This window comes from Plutella xylostella, chromosome 9, assembly GCF_932276165.1.
Source record: "Plutella xylostella chromosome 9, ilPluXylo3.1, whole genome shotgun sequence".
Taxonomy (NCBI): domain Eukaryota; kingdom Metazoa; phylum Arthropoda; class Insecta; order Lepidoptera; family Plutellidae; genus Plutella; species Plutella xylostella.
Window position 1 is genome coordinate 8,903,076 of NC_063989.1, and position 19,590 is coordinate 8,922,665.

Genomic DNA, 19,590 nt, shown 5'->3' on the forward strand with positions numbered 1-19,590 from the left:
GTAATTATATGACATAATATTATGAATTAAAAGTCCTTAAAATCTGCCTATATTTTTTAAATTAAAGGAAAAAAGTATCGGTGACATCGGACAGACAGGGTCATTAGCGTACTTACATGAAAAGCTCATGAAAAGCAACATCATTATAATAAAAGTGATGTTTTTACAAAATATTTTATGACCGCTACTAACCGATCGTTGGGTTTTCCAACACGTTATCAGCAACATAGATGTCTATCTGACAAGAATAGAATAGAAATAGAATAGAATATTGCTTTATTGAACACCACATAAATCAGACATACAAAAAACATACTTATACATAGACTAGAACTAATGTATAATAGGCGGCCTTATCGCTGAGAGCGATCTCTTACAGGCAACCTTATATTATTATATAGCGGAAACAAAGTGACAAATTAGAGAGCGGTGTACCAACAATAACAAAATAATGTTATAACTAACTATATACCTACTTATAATAGCCTAATATAAACTTATAATGATTTAATACATACCATAAACAATACATACCATACATATACATATATATGTACATAAATAACTAGATATATAATTAAATACCATAATTATACTATACAAATTATAAAAGACATATAGACACGGACTACAATGACAGATAATAATTTTTTGACTAGTATTTTAAAGGTATGCGGCGGCGATTTAGCGCTACGTACAGTTAGTGGCAGGGAGTTCCACAGCTCAATTGCCCGAACCGTAAAGGCAAGTCGCTGTAAAAAATTGAAGGACAGTTTTTTCACTCTCAAGCTGAACTGAACTCTTTTTAGAGTTAGGTAAGTACGTCATACTATGAAGCATTAACACATTAATGCTCCAGATAGAGTAGAAGAGAAGCATAAGCTTCAATCATAGAACAACGCGAAAACGGGATGGCTTCAAAAATATACAAAAAAGCTACTCAAAGTCAAATATGTTCCCGTCAAAGAAATATAAACGAAATATTCATCGAAATCATCATCTTATAGCACTGGCATAAATAAAGGGATAAAAAATACAATCTTCTCCACTTTATGAATACCGGCTTATCCAAAATAGCGGAAAACTTATCTAAATGGGCAAAGGAGAAATTGTATGAATAAGATACGAGTATATATACGGGTATCTAGCTACAAAAAAGTATTTAACACGGACTTGTCAACAGTGCAGCAATTTTATTTGATTGTTAAATATACGTGCTGCAAAAATAAGTACTCACTTTAAAATTCAATAGCTGTATGAATACCTACATAACATCCGCTTATAAAAAACTATTAAACAATTTCATTCATATTAGGTATTATGTTAAAACAAAAAAATAATAGTTGGTGTGTCTGAGGTAAAAGAGGCATTGTAACAATTAGGGGTTAAATAAGTAGACAATTCTAAACTACTTTGACAAATAAACTTTTGAAAAATACCGATGTTTTTTTTAACATTTCTGTACTAATTTGCTGAAAACGTCAAATTCATAGAATTGACTCTAGACTTAAACTAAACTAGGTACTCCGTGTTAAATTTGTTGATTTTTTTCAATAATTATGCATGTGATACCTTTAAATGCGTGTAAAAGAATAGGTGCTGCAAGGCGCTATCTGCCGGAAGTGGCCGGCGGAGACCGGAAGTACCGACGCCGCCATTTTGCCGCAGCTGCCTCACTCCCGCGTCACTGCTGGATCATCTGTGAATAAACATTTAAGTTTAGAATATTCATGACATTTACCAAATCAAATTGAAACCTACTTAGTGCCAATTTCTCCATGGTCGGTCGCATCTAACCGACAGGGATTGATTTATAAATTAAACGTCATCTCCATATAAAATTCATGACAGATGTATCAAAAGTTAACCACTATTCCCTGGTTATGCTCTAACCGAGAATGGAGAAATTGGCACTTATTCTGATAATTAGATACCGATATTATGTAAGTATTTCATTTTGATTGCTTTATTATTATAATTGATGAAACTCAGTCACCGGAACTTACCATAAAATCGTGAAAAAGGAGAACATGTCTCAAAAAAGTATACCTACTGCGAGCAATGAAAAACTTCACACAATATTTTATGTTTTAAGTTGGTAATATTCTGATGCGCTGTTAAATATTATACTTCAATACGGCAGACGGCGTCATCAAGCTAGCGTTTTCAGCATAGGAGTAATTTGGTGCTATTTCACTGGATGTTTTAATTGCTCGCGAGTGTACAGACCTATCCTAACTAATATTATAAATGCGAAAGTAACTGTGTAACTACTGAACGGATTTGAATGAAATTTGGTATACATATGGTCTAGACCCTGAGAAAGAACATAGTCTACTTTTTATCTCGGAATTCCCACGGGAAAACTTTTAAAGGTGAAGCGAAGCTCGCGGGAACAGCTAGTGTAGTTATAATTGTAAATGACGGAGCGTCATTGACGTAGCGCTAACGCAACGCACAACGCTCGACGCTCGTGTGGAATCACTCTAAGGTGGACATCCGGGTGATTAACATTAACACTAACCGAAGCGAGGGTTTCCATTTCCTTGAACTTTAGTTCTCAGGCATGGAGCATGGAGGACGGAGATCCACAACAGGCTTCGCTTCAGTGCACATTGTGAATCACAGTCACTGAATGTCTTTAGTGACAAACATAGAACAACGCGGACTCGGGTGTACCCTCGTGACAAAGCTTGTTGTGGGTTTATTGTAAGATGTATTCGGAATAATACTGCCCATTGGGTATTTTGGTGTTCCGGTGTGCGTGACTTATACAGACGTGTTACGCTTTTGTAATTAATTTCTGATTTATTAGGCACATTAAAGTAATATAAAATAATGATTTCAAATGGAAGGACGTTTGCGTTTAAATTTAAGAATGTTAGGTAAGTAGGTACTTGGCTCTCTGAGTCTCAATTTTGCCATAATTTGCTACAACAAATTTATACTATTCATGGTTTTGATAGGCGCTAAGTAAATGGCAAATAAGAAGCAGATTTTTTTTACATAAATAAATAAATAAAAATAAATAGCTAGATAATAAGCATAGATCGTTATAGATTAAAAAGGAAGGATGCCTGCAAATTAGATTTGGTAGTGTGAGACGCTGCGGTTGCGCTGACATCAATTATGCTTATCTTTAACACCATTAACAGCGCTGGATGTCATACATAAGTTCTGTTTAACCTGACGGTCTCAGTTGTGAAACCATCAGATATTACTTGTAAATTAGTGGTCTCAGAATATGTAGGTACCTATGATATTATCAGTCATTATTAGATAAATGTAAGATAAAGATCAAAATTATTTATTACGTAATGAATAAAATTAACATAGGAATTAAACGGTGGTAAATACATTATCAAAACTGATATGATATTCTATTCTATATTTTATACTTCTCCATAGTGAAACGTAACGTGACCAACAAAGTTTCTATGGAGAAAGTTATTTAGTATTCACGAATTTTCAAAACGTTCTTCTTCACGCCTTTTCAACTTACTTAACCGCTTTTGTTACATTTGTAATCCCAATAAAACAATTCTTTCATTCTTCACACTTGACATCATGGTGGAAAAAGTCGTTTTACTTACCTTGGTTAAATCACGCAAACCTATCGATTGCGAGTAGTCATCTGTGGCGACCTGTCGAGATTTTATATTACTTTGCACTTAGTACTCATGAGTAACTCACTTAGAATTAACGTTTTTCTTCCTTTAGGTTTCAGTTGTATGAATTTCATTGCATCACAATATGCAATCTTGAAACTGTAGCAGTCAGACTGTTGTTTTTTTGCACAAGTTACATTTATATTTGAAAATATCGCTGCCTTCGATTATTCTTCAGTAAATAAATCCAGTAGTTACAAGACAAGGTATAAATCTAGACATGACGGCCATTTGTTGGAGAACTTTACTCACTGGAATAAAATTTATCGCTTGGCTCAAAAGGGTAGCTCAGGAAAAAACAGTAAGGGTCACGGTGATGTATCAACATTCCGTCATCCTTTAGTGAGATAGCGCACGCAACCTCTGCTCAGAAGATGCGACGGAACTATTACCGAGTCACTTTACGACAACGACCATGATGATGTCGACACTGATCTGAAGACAGAAACTTTAATTTTAGTGCTGTCAAACCCTTAAAAACTATTTGTGATTCGGTGTTGCGGTTTGCTATGGCTCACGAAATGAACTTTTGAAATCACCGATATTTTTGACTGGGTGTTGCAAAAGTGTTTACTTATATTAGATAAACTTTACATGTATAATTCAGGTGACTTTTTAATTACTTAATTGGAATATTATTTAGAAATCCCAATGGTAAATACTTCTTGTGAAAGTAGTACAAAACAAGTTGTTCAGAAGGAGCCCCTGAGGCTAACCCCCATTAGGCTTATGTAAGACTGTTGCAAAACGTTGTATGCCCTAATACATACTTAGTGTCAATTCTCAAAGCAACATTACTTAAGGCTAGATTCCTCGTCTCGAGTTTCACACGCAAAGTAAACAAAGTAACCTTTATTCACTCTATCGTCTAACTTACCCTTTTCTATCTGTTTGAAAATAGCGTGAGTAATTCAACGCAGTGAGAGCTCCGATACACCCGCCACTGCTAGTCTCAAAATAAACCTTGAAGGTCATTCAGTACCTTTAGCTTTTACATGCTTATCTAGATAGGACCTTGTGTCAGTAAATGTATACTAGGTTTCCATACTATGTTTATGCGGGGAAGTGTGCCGGCTGGGATGATAGGGGCTTAGCGTTTATGATCCGTGTAAGCTGTTTTTGCTCGAGGGGTTTCGTAACAAGATTTTATAGCTTTAACCCTCTTTAGGCATGATAGAGTGATCCGATGATTTATGCAGGATTGATGCAAGGATTTGAGCTTCATTCCGATCAGATTGTCGCGGTGTTTTTTAAGAAATTTATAAAAAATACTAGCTGTTCCCGCGCGCTTCGCTTCGCCTTAAAAAGTTTTCCCGTGGGAATTCCGGGATAAAAAGTAGCCTATGTTCTGTCCCAGGGTCTAGTCCGTATGTATACCAAATTTCATTCAAATCCGTTCAGTAGTTTTGGCGTGAAAGAGTAACAGACAGACAGACAGACAGACAGACAGACAGACAGACAGACACAGTTACTTTCGCATTTATAATATTAGTTAGGATGATAAAACCCTTCTTACTAACAAATTAAAGCATACAATTAATACCTAGTTAGTAACTTTTTATTGTATATTTATTTCAGAAATAGCATTATGCTGGTCTAGTTTATTCGTGCAATTAAAAAGTAAAGGCTAGATCATTTTTTTTTTCAAATACACATTATGTGATACTGATACCTGATAAATGGGCCACCCTCTGTGTGCGCAATTATCCGAAAGCAGCCGGATCGGAAACAGGACGTTAAATATTGGACCACTTTCTGAATCTGAATTCGAATCAGGAAGCCAGACAAATAAGCAATGCAAATACACGCAAACACGGCCGCACTAGGGGCGAATTTTATAAGTGACTAGCTGTTCCCGCGAGCTTTGCTTCGCTTTATAAAGTTTTCCCGTGGGAATTCCGGGATAAAAAGTAGCCTATGTTATTTCTCAGGGTCTAGACCATATGTATACCAAAAGAGGATGGGCAAAAATATATGGGAGCTGGGACCACCCTCCAATAGCAATAAGACTAACATCGTTGGATAGGTCTTGTCAATAGGAATAACTTTTGCTTTGACAGCTTTGTTGTCACAGTTGTCCGTTCAGAGATATTCGACTTATAAGTTCCGATAGTCGTCAGTTCATCGTACTGCTATTGGAGGCTGGACCACCCTCCAATAGAATTAAGACTAACATCGTTGGATAGGTCTTGTCAATAGGAATAACTTTTGCTATGACAGCTTTGTTGTCACAGTTGTCCGTTCAGAGATATTTGACTTATAAGTTCCAATACTCGTCAGTTCATCTTACTGCTAATGGAGGCTGGACCACCCTCCAATAGCAATAAGACTAATGTCGTTGGATAGGTCTTGTCAATAGGAATAACTTTTGCTTTGACAGCTTTGTTGTCACAGTTGTCCGTTCAGAGATATTTGACTTATAAGTTCCGATAGTCGTCAGTTCATCTTACTGCTATTGGAGGATGGTCCACCCTCCAATAGCAGTAAGACTAACGTCGTTGGATAGGTCTTGTTAATAGGAATAACTTTTGCTTTGACAGCTTTGTTGTCACAGTTGTCCGTTCAGAGATTTATGACATATAAGTTCCGATAGGATAAAATGTAGTTTTAAAATTAATGGTGGAGGAGTGTTGTGTTTGTGGTCATCGTATATGGTGACCTCTTTGTTAAGTGACAGTTCACCTGTCACGCTTATTAAGAAAATGGCAGCTAACAAGCAATTGTATTATTAATTACCGCCAACCCGCAATGTATTTTTGCAGTAAGATGAACTGACGACTATCGGAACTTATAAGTCAAATATCTCTGAACGGACAACTGTGACAACAAAGCTGTCAAAGCAAAAGTTAATCCTAGTGACAAGACATATCCAACGACATTAGTCTTACTGCTATTGGAGGGTGGTCCAGCCTCCAATAGCAGTAAGATGAACTGACGAGTATCGGAACTTATAAGTCAAATATCTCTGAACGGACAACTGTGACAACAAAGCTGTCATAGCAAAAGTTATTCCTATTGACAAGACCTATCCAACGATGTTAGTCTTAATGCTATTGGAGGGTGGTCCCAATCTGCCCATTGTCATTTAATTTAAATCTGTTCAGTGGTTTTGGCGTGAAAGAGTAACAGACAGACAGACAGACACAGTTACTTTCGCATTTATAATATTATATAGTTAGGATTAGGATAGTTAGTATTAGGATGAACCAGATGACAGGTTATAATATCGTTTGATTCCCATCTATTTATAACTTATCTGCGAATGGAAGTAGCTGTTATCAATTGAATAACCTTGTTCAACTGTGAGTTAGTCAATACTACAGTACAATACATTTTTAAAAGTACAGGCTTACAATACAAAAATGAAAATGGTCAATTTGTTATGATTGGTTATCTTTAACATAAGTCTTGCTTACATTAAGCTGGCCTTTGCTCGATCATTCATAAAATTCCAGCCTGTAGATGCTCGCATTTTTGCCTAGCAGTCGGAAATTGCATATGTGTACGCTGAACGTGGTACATATATTCTACCAATACAGGCGCAGTAGCCCGAAGCTATGCCAGGCTTTCAGAGTGGAAAGGCTGGTATGCATCAGAGATATAAAAAGAAGCTAGCTTTGTTACATATTTCTTCATCTTACACACCGAATGTTGCATGGAGTAGAGTGGCTAAAGCGCCAAAGGTCATGAATGGTCGTCTCAGATTGTTGTCAGACCTTATAGGTGTAGAGTATTAAAAAGGATGTAAGCCAAAAGGGGGTGACTCAGGGGGTCATTCTAAACAAATTTTATTTAAGAATTCTCTTAAGAATTTGCGTAGAGATTTATAGTTAGGAAAACACATACTAGGTTTGTATTTACAACCCCACTACTAGGTTTGCGTTTATAAAACAAACATACGCAGATACGTGAAACGGATTAGGATTTGGACAGGTTCGTTTTTCAATATTTTTCTATGTAAAAACAATACAAAGACAGCTAGCTGCAATACGTACACTCAGAAGTGAAAAAATTAAAATAAGAGACCAGTGCACGCACACACTATTTACCTGCGTATTGTTTATCTAAGACCTGCGTAATTTAATTATACCCTGAACATAGAACTCAATCATAATCACAACCCTGTCTGTACCTCAACCATGAGTTAAGCAGTCGTTACATCCATATAAAGCTAATATAAAGTTTATTTTGGGCAAGCGCCAATGGGTAATTACATATTCAGGCTTAGATTAACATTATACAAACACGATGGAGAATCAGTGCAAAAGAAAAGTATCGACAAATAACACCCCACTTATATATACTGACTTATTGTATTTCGGTGGGAAGATTTGTGACTTTATTCATAGCGTTACGATGGTTGTCATCAGATTGAACTTACAACGGTTTGACAGCAAACAAATTGCCGTCAGTTTTTTGCTTTGTTTTTGTATCTGACACACCATCTACGTATATTGTTAATCTAAGGGATCAGGCTACTGCTTTCCTACTGCTACTGTAGCGGTATTGTGGGGCAGAAATCGATGCCGTGTCGGCGGCAAACAGGCACGGGCATTGTAGCCGCTCAGCCTATCTTGTTTCTATATAGCTCGCATTGTGCCGGCTTCAAGTCATTCACTGAATGAGTTGTCAGACGCAGCACAACTAAATAGGGGGAACAGGTGGGGGTGTTTTATAGGAATATGAGAGAAAATTTATAATAATTTGTGATTTGAGTTGATCTAACTTAAATCTGGTATATGTAAGTGATGATCTCGTTGAAAGGATACATCACATAATTTCCAATTTTCAGTATGGAATGTCGATGTCGGGTACATTTACCGCCGTGTAACGATAAAATTCACCTTATATTATACTTTTACTATCGGTATTTTCAAAAATATTGTTTTTTTTGTTATCGGTTTATCGTGGTATTACTTAACAGTAAGTATATCTATAGCTACTTATGTATCGGGTTGGTAGAGTCTAGAGATAAATTATTATATCGCTGTTTAAATTTACGCTTGTGGAGGGTGGAGGGAGTCTGATTTCAGCAAAGCAAACATAATAATAATATTATTATTATTAGTATAAGCATGTAAGTACATTATTATCTCTATGTACGTACCATAAAATTACTGTTGGTTGTTCCATAATTAGTTGGGATATAAGTAGTGCATATTATAGTCTGCATTACTACTATTACCTACACAGTTGGTTTAATTATGTTTTTGTTATTATGCTAATTATTTAACTCAGTTTAATTATGTTTTTTTAATAACATATTTGTAAAAAAAAAAATGATACTGTTAATCATCAAATCAATGATTTTTTTATACTGTGTTTACAAAAAATACAGCACCCCTTCTCGTCCGCACATCGACTAATGAAATCAGAATATCTAGGTAGGTTATTTACATTTGTAGTAAGTACCGAGGTACTCCACCGTTCTGTTATTCAGGTCCAACAGTTACCAAACTTAGTTTACTCAAAGGAATTCGTACGACATCTAAATAAAATATTCCGTATGTGGTTTGTTTCAGGAAGGCTCTCACTGAAAGGACGAACTGTAACTGAATTTACACCCCGAGTTGAGAACACTTGAAGAAACAACCTAATTCAATATAAAGTTAAAGTTAGAATAAGTTTAAAAAAAAAAAAGTTTTTTCTTGTTGTTGCTGGATGAGGAATGCCTAGACGGAGTATTGTATCCCTCGACTTAGTTTAGGTTACTTATTAGGTTGAACTAAAAATGGTTTGACAGTAAACAAAATGCAAACGGTTTTTTGTTTTGATTTTGTATGTGATCACACCATCTTGTTCGTATATTGTTAAATCAATGCTTATACAGGGTGTTGCAAAAAGGGTATACCAAGCCGAAACCTACAACACCTTGTAACACCCTGTATACTTCCGGCATACCCTCGACACCGGGCAGTCAGCCACTGAAAACTAATCGGACAAACCATATTCCACTAGCGTGTTAACCACCGACGAAGAAGAAGATGCCAAAGAGACTCTTGTTATTATGAAATTCATCTATAGTGCCACAAACTTATCTGTTCCGGTGAGAGCTCACGAAAATGACTAATATTTCTAAAATCTATAAGATAAACTTAAAGCCTGTAGTGGTAATAATAGATCAATTTAGTTTGCTCTCACCACTCACACTGTACGTAATAGAAACTTAGAAACCAGCTGAATCAATAAGTCTTATGTCTAAGTCATATTTCATTAAATTGTAGAATAATTTTCCAATATCAACTGAATCCTCCTAATTCCGAAGTCAGAATATTGAATAATTGATTCGAAGTTCATTAGAATATGAGAAAATTATTGCTGACAATATTATTTGGTTCTGCGTGATCATGAATTCACCTTTGAATTGATGTTGATGTTATTAGATTTTATCTGTGCTGCCACAAAAAACTGTAAACACTGTTTAACGAGTGTTTAAAATGAAATTTGACAGATTTTGTAGGCGTTTGACAGCGCTAAACACCTGTTAAAAACTGTCTAAGTTTTTGTGGTAAGGCCCTATGAATTTAGAGTTTTTTTGCTAAATCAGAAAAGCCTGTATCATTTTAATTATTTTCTCTATTACAGAGGTTTTATTAAAACAATAAAATAAAAATACATTTAAAAATCTAGTTTTGTTAGCGAAAATGTAAAATGTATTAATTACTAGCTTTTCCCGCGAGCTTAGCTTCGCCTTAAAAAGTTTTCCCGTAGGAATTCCGGGATAAAAAGTAGCTTATGTTCTTTGTCAGGGTCTAGACCATATGTATACCAAATTTCATTCAAATCCGTTCAGTAGTTTTGGCGTGAAAGAGTAACAGACAGACAGACAGACACAGTTACTTTCGCATTTATAATATTAGTTAGGATTAGGATTAGTTAGGATTATGATAGATGGTAATGATAATGGTACGGAAAACTTCTTGTGCGAGTCCAACTCATTAAACCTCATAACGTTCCATATTTTCATGAAGTACAAGTTAATTATCTACAATCCTACATAATATGTTGCATGTATGTAATAGTAATTTTGGGGTTGCCCATCTGAGACTGTCCTCAAAATGATGGCTTAATAAGATCGCCCCTCTCGGTTATTCTCAGCAGCTGTGTATCAGTTATATTAAATAATAATAAAGAAATGAAACAAATATTTTGAACGCTCGGAGCGTACACGTTAGGAAAACACATAGAGTCATCTAGAAATACACTGCCGGGCAATGAAATAGTTCCACCCACAAAATGCCGACAAACACCTTAATATCTCCTAAGATATATCCACAAAATGGAATGGCCAGCAATGGGCCCCGATTTGAATCCCATTGAGCGTGCTTGGGACGAGCTTGACAGACCTGATAGAGACGAGATCCACCTCCAATTACACTTCGTGGCTTGAAAGACGCGCTCATCAAACAATGGGAGAATATTCCTCAGCATATGCTAAAGAATCTGGTATTCAGCATGCCCAATCGCGTCGAAGCTTTATGGAGGAAACATCAAGTACTGAGTTATCAAAATACCACGTTTACACCTAATAAACGCATAATTAGAGATTTTGTTTTACTTGCCTAATGCCCCCTTTTTTAAATTTATATTTTTATTACAGTATTTAAGTTTTTTCATGGCAATATTCTGATTCGCAATTAAATATTCTCCAATATTGCAGAAGGCGTAATTAAGCTAGCATTTTCCGTTTAGGAGTAATTTAGTGTTATATCAGTGGAACTATTTCATTGCCAGACAGTGTACATAATAGTTTAGTTATGGTAGGGATATTGTGAGTAGCTAATAGTAAGGAACAATTATTATCTTAAGGACAGTGTTGCACCACCTATTGATAAAAATCATTACGTCATTGAATGCATTATTATTATTAAATTTTTTATTGCACATAATAAATTTGTACATAGGTGAACTTAATCCTAATGGCATTCTCTTCCAGTTAACCTTGGGTGTTGTGGAGAAAGTGATAGGTAGTGCGATAGACTAAGAGGACAAAGATAATTTGTTAAAATACCTATAAACACTAGAATATACTTACTAATAAAGTAATAATATGCATGTATGTATGGCTTCACGTAAATATTGATACCTAAATTATGAATGTACCTACCTATACTTAATATTAAACCTAACTCACGCCAATTACCTGTCTGTCAGACACACACACACAATATTGAATTCAATAACTCCTAACATTCATTAATACATTTTATGCAGCGCACAGAATAATTTGTGAACTTTATATCCGATTCCACTTAATATCGAATAATTAATTAGTATCGCTCCATGCTGAATTGCAAATACGGTTTCATCGATTGTCAATTAATCATTTAAATATGAGACGGCGCTGATTGTGGACGCATAACATGAATAAGAGATGTTGTCATCCATCTAGAAATATAAAAGATCGTATAGGTACCTTTAATAAAAAAGCGATGACTATGATGTCAAATTAAGATAAGAGCTCAGTGGTAGAAGTGTTGTTCTATTTGTAGCATTGACAAAAGAATAAAGAGAGGACCTGGCATAAAAATCGGTACTTAAAAATATATCATCGTCTCTTTTTAACTTATTGGTGTTATCCTACGTAAAAAAAGGACAACAGTAGTTTTGTCTTTGCCTAAAATTACAACATTGCGACCGGTCGCCATGTTGATTGACATCCAAACACAAGGTACTTCAGCTGTCAAACAATTTGTTTGTTTACGGGTACACTACATAAATCCGAATTACTTTTTTACGAATATGAAAATAACGATTTTTAAAATGACGAATTTCATAGTTCCGAATAATTCACAATCCCGAATTTCAAGTTTCCGAATAACGAAAATTACGAATAGTCAATAAACGAAATTTCAAACAACATATTTATTAAAATCACGAAAGTCAATTTTCCGAATATTATTATTTCGATGTTTTAAAAGTACGACCTTTTATTATAATGAATTGTTAAAATTACGAATCCCGAAGTTTTAATATTCCGAAAATACAAATTCCCGAATGTATCTTAGTTAACAAGAAATAGTTATTAAGAACAGTGTGTTTATTAACACCATAATCCGTATACAATTTAACAATATTTTTTAAGCTATATTATGTGAAACGCTCCGCTCCGCTTCGCTGCGCTCCGCTTTGTTTTTCGATATCTATGTGCACCTAACACGCTCCTCCTCGCTTTGCTCGTCGTCGCACCTATCTTTAGATTTAGGTCCTAAGGTTTTTAAGGTTAAACACCATAAAATTCCGAGCAATTGTTTTGCTCTATATTTGAAACGCTCCGCTCCGCTTCGCTGCGCTCCGCTTTGTTTTTCGATATCTATGTGCACCTAACACGCTCCTCCTCGCTTTGCTCGTCGTCGCACCTATCTTTAGGTTTTGGGTCTAAGGTTTTTAAGACGTTTACGGTTTTTTTGTCAAAATCACGAATTATCACATTTTCGATCGGGATTTGAATTTTTCGTGATTATAATAAATCGGTATTTTATTTTTCGTATGCTTGAGTAATCGTATTTTTTAACGTTCGTGTATTTGACAATCGTAATAACAAATCTTCGTGATTATAATATTCGAAATTGTAATTTACGTGATTTTTAGAATTCGGCATTTTAAAAAATCGGTATTGCAATATTTCGTTAATTACATATTCGGTGTTTTCAAATTCGGAAAAAGGTTTTTCGGAATATTTGGGTGTTCCCGTTTGTTTACATTTTTCAAGAAAAAAGCCGCCATTTTAATTGACACCAAAGTTTAGGTAGGCGCATTTTTTTCGTGGATATGCCATGTCCTCTCTTTATTCCTTTGTCAATGATTTGTAGAGTCATTTCTTTTACACTGACACTCCATCTAGTTTGTAATACAATATCGTTGTGTGCAGTGTTCCGTACAATACAAAGTTATTTCCATTTTATCCCTGCGCTCCCGATACACATAGGTTACACCAATAAATTATTGGGCCTCTGTATTATCGCCACAACCGATCCATTTCCGTTCCCTTTCGAATGAGATACGTGGCTGTGACCCGAATCTACAAAGCAATGGCTGGAGGTAAACCCAATAGAGATACAGATTGTCTTATCGGAAGTACGCTCAGAGTGAAGTTGGGACTTGAAGATTGAATTTACTTGCAGAAAATTCAATAGTTATTGCTGTAGTAGGAGACTATTTGTAGTATAACATATACTTATTATATCTACTACGCCCTGGTTATTTAATGTACCTGAAATTGAATGAATAATATATATTATATTATTTTCTTTTAGTAGTATTATAAACGGGCATGGTACTATATTAATGTACTTAAAGTACATAACACCAAATTATATTATTAATCTAATCTAATCTACAGAAACAGATTGATGATCAATCTTAAGGATTTTGATACGGATAAAGGAAAATTAAAACAGGTCATTAGTAAGTTACACATTTAACGAATTTATGATACCTAAGTAATAGTAAACCAGTTGTGGATTGTTTGGAAGAAAAGTTGTATAAGCCCCGCCCCTTCCGGATTACAAAACATTTGTTTTTGCATCATTCAGTATAATGATCTAATTGATGATTGTCTGTGATTCTAATGCCTATTTGCACGAAGGGACTAATGTCGACCTTTACTCTATTTCTGTCCGTATATTTTAATAGTCAGTATAGGGTCTACGGTCTACCTATATAGCCTATATAGGAAACGATAGAAGACAATAAGGAAAAATCGCCGCGAGTAATAAACACAACTCTGGAAACAGGGTTTAAAAAAATTGTGATGTTTGGATAATTTTTTGGCATATTTGTATAGTTTCTGAAAGAGCATACTTTCAAGGTAATAAAATAAATTTGGACGAATAACAAACATTTTTTGTTTTATTGATCTAGTCTCGATACTTTTTACACAGAGTAGTAAGTATGCATATTGTATACTGGGCGATTGGAATGTGTTACTGAGCGTTTTTGTTTTCATTTTAAAAATGGTGCGGTAGATAATCAAAAATATTGATGGATGTATAATTTTGAAATAACCAAGTTCATTGAAAATCATATTTGGCCTTTATTTGAATCACGTTCATATTCCCTATTACGCCCATCGGTTCCCCGACAGATATAAGCAGGGCTGAAAAGCCTGGAAATAACTCGTTCGTAAACCATATTCACCGCAGCTTTGATTTCTGTCACAACTCCATTTGAAATTGGTAAACACATGCAATATACATTACGTACAACATACAGTCAGCCAAAGATATATGTGCCACGCAAACAGTTTGATCCTGAGACTCATAGGCGGATGATATCTTCTTCTTGGCGTCCTATGACCCCCCACTGGAGTAAAGGGCAGACACAACGGTTCTCCATCTCTGTCTGTTTACGGCAGCGAGCTTCACCTCGGACCACATCATCTCCTCGTCCTGCATCTCCGCGTCGATTGAACGGCGCCAGGTTTGTTTAGGGCGGCCTCGCTTTCGCTTGCCTTGCGGATTCCAGTCAAGAGCCTGTCTTGGAATGTGATTTTGGTCTCTACGCAGGGTAAGGCCGATCCAACTCCATTTGCGCTAAGCTGTTTAGGCGGATGATATATGAATCGAATATTCTATTCTATTCTATTCTATTCTGTGTGGGGGTATAAGTACCTGCACCTGGCTCTCTCGAGTGAAACCTTTGTGCATATCCCCAAGGTCTAATTTAAAATTGCCTTCCTAAGCCTGGGCCATTTCCCACCACGCTGGTCCACTGCGGGTTGGTGGGTTCACATATTTAGATGTGCTAAATCTAGATATGCAGGATTCCTCACGATGTTTTCCTTCACCATAAGAGCGATGGTATTCATTGTACTTAAGTTAAAAAAACTCATTTGTAGATGTCATCGCCGGGATTCGAACCCGTATCTCTTGCGTGAGAAGCGGGTGCTTGCCCAACTGAGCTACCACCGCTCGAATCGAATATTATTTCGATACACTTAAACAATCTCCATAGGTAAAAAATTGTCCATCTCACATATCACCCGTCAGTCGATCATTAAATTAAAGTGGGCTGGGCCAAAGTAGTTATTTTGCTGATATATAAGTCAATGTTTTGCTGACTGTACATGGGTAGTATATTAAGCATAGGTTCGTGCGTAGATTGCTGTGACTGAAATAGGATTAGCCGCCGTATAATGGATTCAGGGGCAGAAACATAATCACACTTGAACCACTATGTGCTCGTATAACGAACTCGAGATGAGTGTCTGCATGGAGAGTGCGACTCTTTACCCCGATCGAGTAGTGAGGAGTTTACGCGAATTGATATTGCAATGATCGTGCCTAGGTACTAGTTATTATATTAAAACTTGTAATTGGCTCTCTGTTGTCTATTATTTATGCGTGTTTTTGTCAAAATAGCCGTAAGTTTTCCATTTGAAATAAAATAAAATAAATAACGAATTATTCTGTGATTGCGCGGGAGAGTTACGACCTAGCGGTATACATTATATGCACTAGCTCCGAGACATACAAATTTGAGTCGATTTTCACTGCTCGATCGGTTAAGAAAAACCTACACTTGGCCCTCTGGCTATGCGCGAGCATTCGTCGGATGTTCCAACTGGAGTTAGGCAGATATAATTATGTATGTCCTGAAAAGTGGTTTACGTGTTATTAACAGCGTGAAATGAGCAATACTTAACTTTTAAAGAAGATTAACAAATTATATTTTTTTCATTTAACTCCAACAATTGTATACCAAATTAGGCTCCAGTCTAATAATCACCAGTGAATATTTAGCACAGCTTGATAAAAAGCGTTAACTTGCGAAAGTCTTCCAGTAAAGGCATATTTGCTTCGGATGATAAAAGTAGCAGTGAAAAGGAAATTCCGAATAACACCTAACACATTATCCCCATCGTGAGCGTACTGTGTTTTGTATTTCTTACAAGTAAATAATGTACTGGGTAAGTCGGCTCTGTAATACACACATAATACAATAGGAAATTAAGCAACAATACAAAAGATATTGGAAAGTGTACCGTAGGTATATATTTTTCTTTGTTCGTATATTTTTCTCATTAGAGTAAGTGATTACTAGGTCTACTATCTACGACTCGTGCGTGGAATGTTTGTATGTGTGTGTTTGTGTATCTGTGTGTTTGTGTATGTGTTTGTGTACTTTGTGAAGCATCTCTTTTATTTCTATATTGAAATTCCTTCACGGGTCGCCGGTATGTGAATAAAAAATCATATGATTTTATGCCCAGTAAAGTGAGGAATTATTTGACCATCTTGTGAATTCCTAACGTTCGCAAATTTTGAGAACCATTTCAAGTAAGTAATTTAAAAACACACACTTTTCACTTCACCTTTTGCCAGTAACAGTTACCGTAGCAGCCACACTACACTGTATATTGGTCTTTAGACTAATAGAACTATGTAAATCCATAGCGAAACATTATTTTATCATTTCAAAACTCTACCTCGGAATGATCTGAGCAAAACTCGAAATTTTTCAGGCAAAATACTCAAAGCGCAACCGCAAAGGTAGAGCTATAGCGAGCCGGGAAAACTTACCGTAAGCCTAAATATGACGAAGTGCTTCACTTAAATGCTAAGCTAAACAGAGACCGTTATAAAACCGCAGGCTCTAGGCGTGTACGCAGTTGCGGCGTCTACGGCAAACTTTGTATTCTCCAAGTTGGATGTTAGGATGGCGTGGTGGGATTAAAATGGACGGGTTAGCTAGTTTTTTTTGGCCTTAAACAAATGAGAAAGAGAAAGTTACAATCATAGAAATACTTTTAAAAAACATAGGTACATACAGACAAATTGAGAACCTTCTCCTTTTTTTGGAAGTCGGTTAAAATCCAATGACGCATTTTTATGTTTATACTTAATGTCTTTTCTTACTATATACTTGCGCCCATCTTATTCCAAGTATACGATATTCATTAATATTGTCATGCTTAACTCGGTACTAAACGGACTTAAGTGCGATAAGGACCGTTAGTTCAATCAAACAAAGTTCCAGTGCTTAGTTCCAACCGAGGTTCAAGCTAATATTGACTTTATCATAACTTCGGGCATCGCCTCATCTGTTTCGTCGTAGTTAAAGCTGGATTGATAATAATACTCGGCAAGCTATCAATGTTTCAACGACTGACACGCAATTTTCTATTACGCTTATTCGCCAATATTAACGTCAAGTATAATTATTTTGTCCGTTTCGGAGGCTGGATGGGGTACGCCGTTCATTTGATTATAAGTAATATGTAATTTAAATTATCATTTTCACTAAACTACAGACGATTTGGCAACATGCAACACTTTAACAACGCAAAAGGGGCCAAATTTTAAATCTTCAATAATTAATTGTCCTGCGACGTTGTTGTTACGTATCATTCAAATTGACTGTTGATGAACCGTTCAGAATCTTTCAATAATTTATGTTGTGTCTGAGATTATAAAACTGACTTTAGACTGTGAAAACGCCACGTAACGTAAATTATACCCCCTGGTAGTTTTACATACAATATTTGATTTATTTGTATGTATACCTACATCATTATAAGTTGTAATTAGCCTATTGTAATGTGCTTTAAGAATTTTTTGTGCAATAAATATTATATAATAATTATTAAACGGTTGTTTCTTATTAATAGCCTTGAAGAAAAGTTAGTGTCCTGGCCAAACTTTTTGTTTGTACAAGCGAACTCAACAGGCTTTCAAACTTTAAACTTTTGTTCTACAATCTGCTTAAAAAGTTTTGACATTGTTTAAAAACGTATAATTATTACTATTGAAATTTTAAAGAATAGAATAGAAGTGAGAGTGAGAATAGAGTGGAACTAATATTATCATTTGAAGAGATTACAATAATTTTATTAAACAAGGAAACAGTAAGTTTGCTGTGGTCGCAAATTTATGAAGCCATAATCCAAGTATTATAAGTATATAATAAATTATATATGTTTATCATGTCTTAAAAATGTATATGGGTATGGGAACAGTGGGGTTAAACATGGCCTATTATTAATGGCTTAAAGTGTCCGTATGTATTAAAAAAAATCTAATTAGGATTAATTAAACGCTGTTTAGGTGTGAAAAAATACACATGATTTGTTACTGTTAAAAAAAACTAATTAGAGTACTTTCTCTATATATTGGTCGTTGTGGTCTTACGAAATCTAACGATAGTAGGTATACCCTTTTCGCGACACGCTGAATACGTATGTACCTGTCCACTTTATACATGTATACTTACCTTAATGACATTCAGAGCGATCATTATCACAGTTCAGTTTTGTTATTATAAACACGCAATGTATGATTTTATGAATTTCTAAAACTGCATATAAAATTCATGATTATAAATTAAATGTATTAAGTACAACTTTAAAAAATAATATATCAATTTGCGGTTCTTCATGGGGTACGCTTTTTTTAAGAGAGCAGAAACGATGATGGTGATTATTAAATAAATAAACAGATCTTCTATCTCATTAACTAGGTACCTACTTATCTGGTATTTAACTAGGTAGTTGAAACAACGAACTCACCTCATAACAGCAAAACGGCAAAGTTCCAATGCGAAAAAACATAGTTTAAACTTAAATCTTCCAAAAAAAAGGCTGGCCACTAACAAAAGTTACTTTTTCATCCGCTCCATAACTCCGAATTCGAGCGTTCGAAATACAAATTTACGTGCGAATGTAGGTTAGAGAGTGCGGAGCGCCGAGCGGGGCGGGCGGAAACGACGAGGCGGGCGCGATTACTGGCACTGGGCGGCGTAGCCGTGCTACGAGCTACGGTGCTACGAGCTGCTACGAACTGCTACGCCGCTACAGCCTACGATCTTCGTGCTACGCGCAACAGGCCTAAAATGTGCCGTTTTATTGCCGTTTTATTGTTGGCAAATATTTTGTTTGTTTTCTATTAGATTTATGGCAACTTTTCATGATGAATTTGATCCA

General features: G+C 35.7%; 1 protein-coding gene across 1 annotated transcript in view; it reads right to left on the reverse strand.

The window, feature by feature from the left end:
- LOC105386581 (muscarinic acetylcholine receptor gar-2) overlaps positions 1-19,388 on the reverse strand; it is a 41,206-nt gene extending 21,818 nt beyond the window's left edge. The window contains exons 1-2 of the mRNA XM_048623049.1: positions 19,177-19,388; positions 1,573-1,699 (exon numbers count right to left, since the gene is read on the reverse strand). The gene's annotated coding sequence lies outside the window, so the exon portion shown is untranslated. The remainder of the gene's footprint in view (positions 1-1,572; positions 1,700-19,176) is intronic.
- Between the last annotated feature and the right edge of the window lie 202 nt (positions 19,389-19,590).